Here is a 5818-nt window from a genome sequence, read left to right as displayed (position 1 = left end):
GCAAAGCCGAAGTCCATGGTAACCGTGACTGGCATCGGCCCGACCAATCAGAGTGCCAGAAACAACACGGAGGCGGGTGTTGGGGCGGGTTCTCCTCTGGGTTGACCAATCAGATTGCGAGGCAGCTTCCAGGCGTCGCCTCTTTTCTTTGGAAAGGAGGGAAAACGTGGCAGAAGGAGGAGAGTTTTAAACATCTGGGGCGGAGAATCCTATTAATGATCACACCGCGGCCTCCATTAAGAATACTTTAATTACAAGTGAGAAAAAACAACAGCAAACAATAAAAAATCAGCATTAATTTAATCAGGGTGCATAAAAACAGATTCTGTCCTGAGCGATTCATCGTTGAGTTTTTTCCCACATTTATTAACCTTAAGTAAATAAAACATCTCATATCTTTAACAGCTTTACTTTAAGTTCATGCTTTCCTCAACCATCTCACGTTACCTTATTAAGTTTAAATAACATTCAGACAGGAGAATATTTGATTTTAATGCACCGATAAGGAATTTTAACTAAATAAACTTAGAACATATGCTTGTACTTACATATTAAATCCGCCTGGGGGCGCCATTGTAAAATCCAATGTAAAAAAAAAATCCCCGTCAACAATTCTGACTCTTTCTTTCACACGCGTCAAACAAAATGTTTTTATGAGTTTCTGTTGAATAGTTTGTTGGTTGTTCTGCAGCGGATATCCCATTATTCCCCCTGGAATCACTGGGTTTTTCTGCCCCGCTCGAATACATCCTTGCAGGTGCATCAACTCACTTATGCAACACACAAGACACAGGAGACACCACCAATATCAACCAGCAACTACACTGCCCCGTTCTTCTCCTGAACACACTCAGGGAGAAGGGAGGAGGCTCCGCCTTTATTACCTAGCGTAACCTTCCGCTTAACAAGTAGTGCCAACATAAACACAATGGTGGCAAACAACGTTCCCTCTAATTGTTCATGTGTCTGGGCGTACACACAAGCTTCCTGAACACACTGAGGACCACTGTGAGCATCATCAGTGTACACGGCGTGGCCACTGAGGACCACTGTGAGCATCATCAGTGTACACGGCGTGGCCACGCACAAGTATCATAAATCTGGGATCATAGAAAGTTGCATGGCTTATTAAAAAATCAAATTACATCAGCAGTTTTCATTTGTTTGCTTTTAATTTAAGTGATTTGCTCAATTAAAATAATAAAGGAAAGAAAACATTGCTGTCCATGAGATGCATGCTATAAGTAAGAGTCCTGCTTCAGCCAGGGTGAGAAATGAGACATTACACCTTTCAGACATAAATGTTTGTTCATATTAAAACATTCACATTTTGCACAATGAAATGTTTTCTGTAGCTTGTGATGCAGTATAAATTCTTGTAAAATATTTAATTACAGTTTTTTTCATGTCTGCCCTTCTCACTTCTCCAGTGGTTGTTCACTTAGCCCAGGTTGATGGTCAGTCTGCTTCTTGCTTTATGTTCTTGAATTCAGCATATTGACTGTTAATGGCCTCCATAATCTGTGGGTGGAGGAGAAAGGCCTCATACTTCTTTGCCAATGTACAAATGTCTGCTTATCCATAGTCAAAAGTCTGAACTCAACATTTCAGTATCAAATGCAGACCATTCCTTTCATTTGATTTGATTCCATTTGATCTTAGAAGAAGTGCATTTATTTTTTTTTACTGTGGCTTGGTGAGTGGATGTCCCACTAGACATGATAAGGTGATGGCTTTCACGTTTCTTAACTCTACCGCTCTATTCTCACCTGCACGGCCATATGACCAAGGCACGTAACCCACGTAGCGAAAGTGAACCGTATCGTATCATTGGCTGGATTCCTGTCACTCACTGAGTTCGATCGCAAAGTAGTACGGAAAAAATTTATTGGTCCATAGTCAAAACTGATGTCTGAGCTCAATGTCCACTTTACGTTGGACTTTATTTTATGCGCTACATTTTTTTGTGTGCTGAGAATATGTGAGCAGGCGCAGCTTAGAGGGAACGTTGGTGGCAAACATTATATTCAACATAGTTCAAAGCTTCACACTATTTCTGTCTTCAGATGGAAAATGGATGAACAGGTTCTCATAATCCATCTGTTTTCTGCTGGTGCCTCTGCAGCGAGAGGCGGGGTCACCTGGACAGGTGGCTAGTCTGTCGCAGGGCAACACACACACACACACACACACACACACACACACACACACACACACACACACACACACACACACACAACACACACACACACACACCGAGGGAGAATGTAGAGACCAATTAACCTGTCATGTTTTGGTGGGAAGAACCCGCCATGCAGAATGTGCAGAAAGGTTTTCACAATATGTCAGCATATTTTTACACATTTCTAAATCGGTTCTGAGTTGGTAAATTCCTCCCAGGTGAGTTTCTCTGAAACCAAATGGACGGTAACATTTGAAGCAGGTGTCAAAGGTTTTAATTTTCCTGTTACATTTTTCCCTCCACTCATCTTTCCATCAGCCCGGCTGGATGCAGCACTCTGTGGGCAGCCATAGAAACAGGACAATTGTCATGTCTCCCTTTTTCCTTTAATGCACAAATTTTCCCACGAAGTTACAAAAATAAATAAACTTTCTGTTTGTTTTTGTGAAAATCCGCTTGAAGTCCAGCAACAGTACCTAAAACCAACAGCCAAAAGCTGTCCAGGTTATGGGTTGAACTGGAAAATAATGTTTACAAAATGTCACATAAGCTCTGCTTATACTCAGACATATGATTAAATGTAGAATTATAGTTCTATCTATGATGAAGTTCCTGATGTTTGGTGCTGAGTTTTATTCTTGGATGACCTGGAACTTAAAATGTCTGCAGTTTCTACAATTCAAACAGAAGGAAAGCAACGACAGATACAATAAAAATAAAGAAAAATCAAGAAAATGGAAAACAAACAAAAAAATTTAAAACTTCCACAGATGATCAATTTAAAAATAAAACAACATACAAGAGGACACACAATGGAAGGTTAAAGTTACTACAACTAAAATAAAAATAAACAAAAAAAATAAAGTTTTTTAAAAATCACGAACAATTTCAAGAAGAAAATTAAAGTTACAGACATTATAATTAAAAATAAATAAAATCCAATAAATAAAGAGTAAAAAAAAAACAAACAAATCAAGAAATAAGAAGTGAAATAAAAAAGAAAATTATAAAAAAATAAAACAAAAGAGAAGTTAAAGTTATAACAGTCACTAGAATAAAAAATAATAAAAAATCAAAGGAAGAGAGAAAAACGAACAAACTCAGAAGTTAAACTGAATCACTGACTGACTGACTGACTCGGTCCGGTTCTTCTTCTCCACGCTGCGGTTCGGCCGGTCAGTCAGGCGGCGCTCTGCTCCAGGAGTTCTGGTTCTGAAGAACCGATAAATCGTCAGAAAGCCTGCAGCTCCTTCTTAAAGGTTCAGAGGAAACTCCGCCAACATCTCCACGCGGTCATCCAGCGCGAGAAAAACGCGATTTATGTTCCAACCTCGCGATACTCTCCTCCCACCGCGCTCTCTCTCCCCCCGCACCGGGGGCGATCAAGCGGCGGGGATGACGGGAGAGTGTCCGGACAGCTCCAGCAGCCCGCGGACGCCCCGACACGCACCAAGCCCCGCGCTCCGTCTGCACTCAGCGCGGCTCCGGTTCTCCTGCTGCGGAGGGAAATCTGACCCGGAACCTCCGGAACCAGCTCTGGACTTCCTACCTGTTCAGCCACCAGCTGCCGGACCCCCACTGAGGACCCGCGGAGACCCGGTCGCCTGTTTCTGGAGTTACCGGAGTTTTTGTGCGGGGCGATGCGGGAGCGGGCGGAGTGAAGCCGCCCGGCCGCCCGGTGCGCGCTGCCTGTTCCCGGCGGAGAGGCGCGCGGCTCCCCGCCGCTCCTCTTCATCAGCGCTTCTTCATCAGTTTGGATTGTGAGCCCGCGGGTCGGCCGGCGCTGGCCGCCCATGGATCCGCCGCTCCACGCGTCCTGTGCGGGTCAGTGAGCGGGACGCAGCGGGATGTTGTGATTTAAACCCGCAGCTTTTACCGCAGGACTTTCACATGTAAGTAACCGCATTTCTTGTCCTCATTCTGGCGGCTGAGGCGGCGCGTCTGGGCGCGAACTCTGACCTTTGGGTTCATCCTGGAAACTGAAATCAGCAGGAATTCAGAAATATTGGCTTTTTGTTGATGAAAGTTTAAAAATCCCTTTAAAAATCCAACAGAATCAAACTTTTACGCACAGAAATGGTTTTTTATCTGAAACATCTCCAGCCGGACTGCGGTTCCGGTTCGGACCCAGTCAAGGCGCTGAGTCTCCTGCGCAGCTCCGAGCTTCTCCTGAGACTCGGTTCCTACGCGACCGAGCCCAGCCGCCGGGCCGGGCCGAGCCGAACCGAACCGCCGCTCTTTCCATTAATTAAGCGGCTGTTTGTTTGCGCGGCTGCTCGTCACTTTCTGCCTGTTTACGTCTCCAAGCGGACAAACTTCTGCGTTTAGGGCCTGATTTCCATAAGCTGACATTTACTGACGCCCGGAATATTCAGAACTAAAGTCACAAACTGCAGGAGGAATAAAGCAGAAGCTTCATTCATCCTGCAGGTGAAAATGTTTCAGGGCAGAAATTATTAAATAACAACAAAGATGAAATGATGAAACGCGTTTTACTTCCTGTTGATGTTAAAATGTGAGTTTCATGTTGAAATCTGGGCCGTTTATTCATGACTGAGGCAGATTTGTTTTGCTGTTGGGAGAACAAATGAAGCGTAAAGGCTGACCTTTAACCTTCTGGATGCTTCATGTTCTGCAGCCTCTTTTTATTCTCACATCAGATGAAAGAGAAGCTGCAGAAATACTAATATTTACATTTTATTTTATGAACTGATAAATCAGAGCTTCATGCGGCCAACAGCTTCCAGATTCTGTTATTGTTCATAAATTTATATCGTTGCTTTATCTGTGCAGCTCCAGATGTTTACAATTACCTGATTAATCTGTTAATATTATCATATTATATCAGCAAATATTTCCCTTAATCTGACCTTCTATTACATTACAGATTAATAAATCCTTCTTATTGATATAAATTTAACAAGTGAGTTTAATTTGCGTTAATATTAAAGGTTTATAGAAATCAGTAGATTTATGTAAAATTAGCAGTATTTAAGCAGCTGGGAAACAGAACTGTTGCTCCGAATGTTGCCTGGTTTTCCTCCGTCTCGACTCCGAGGCGGTCCGGTTTGTCCGGATCCATCCGGTGGGAGAATCCCGACGGGAACGTTTCCCTTCAGGTGGAGCCCGGTGAGGAGAAAACACGATGTGACGACCGTAAACAGCCCGGACTCGGCTCCGTCCCTCTCAGTCTGCATCTAAATCCCTGTCAGGAAAACGGATCCTGATGCTTTCAGGAATATTTATAAAGGTTGGGATTGTTTCTGAGTTTCTCCTGCTGAATGACAAACTGCTCCAGTCTTTCTCTGACTCATGTTTGTTTTGTTTTTATGATAATTCAGAATTGAATGCCTGTTTTGTTTGGAGAATCGAGATAAAAACACAGAATTTTATTTATGTGTGAGTGATTTTTGATTTTTATTTCAGAACAGATTTATGCACAGAAGTGAAAAATCAACCCAGAGCCTCATGAATGCAATCTGACGGAAACAGTTTCATTTTTATTTGCTGTTATTTTGTAATATGTTCCTATAATCATATCAGCTGATGACTCCATTGGATTAAGTGCCTCATTGAGTCATATTGTGATATATTGTGTCAAAGTTTCCCCTATGATGATATTATTGTCATGGTATC

At 42.7% G+C, this 5818-nt stretch overlaps 1 pseudogene; it reads left to right on the top strand.

Moving 5' to 3' along the window:
• The first annotated feature begins 3828 nt into the window (after window positions 1-3828).
• LOC129355230 (sodium channel protein type 4 subunit alpha-like) overlaps window positions 3829-5818 on the top strand; it is a 112111-nt pseudogene continuing 110121 nt past the window's right edge.

This window comes from Poeciliopsis prolifica, unplaced genomic scaffold (genome assembly GCF_027474105.1).
Source record: "Poeciliopsis prolifica strain line A6 unplaced genomic scaffold, Auburn_PproV2 SCAFFOLD127, whole genome shotgun sequence".
Classification (NCBI taxonomy): domain Eukaryota; kingdom Metazoa; phylum Chordata; class Actinopteri; order Cyprinodontiformes; family Poeciliidae; genus Poeciliopsis; species Poeciliopsis prolifica.
The sequence above is the reverse complement of the archived record's forward strand: the minus strand, read 5'-3'. Positions and strand labels throughout refer to the sequence as shown.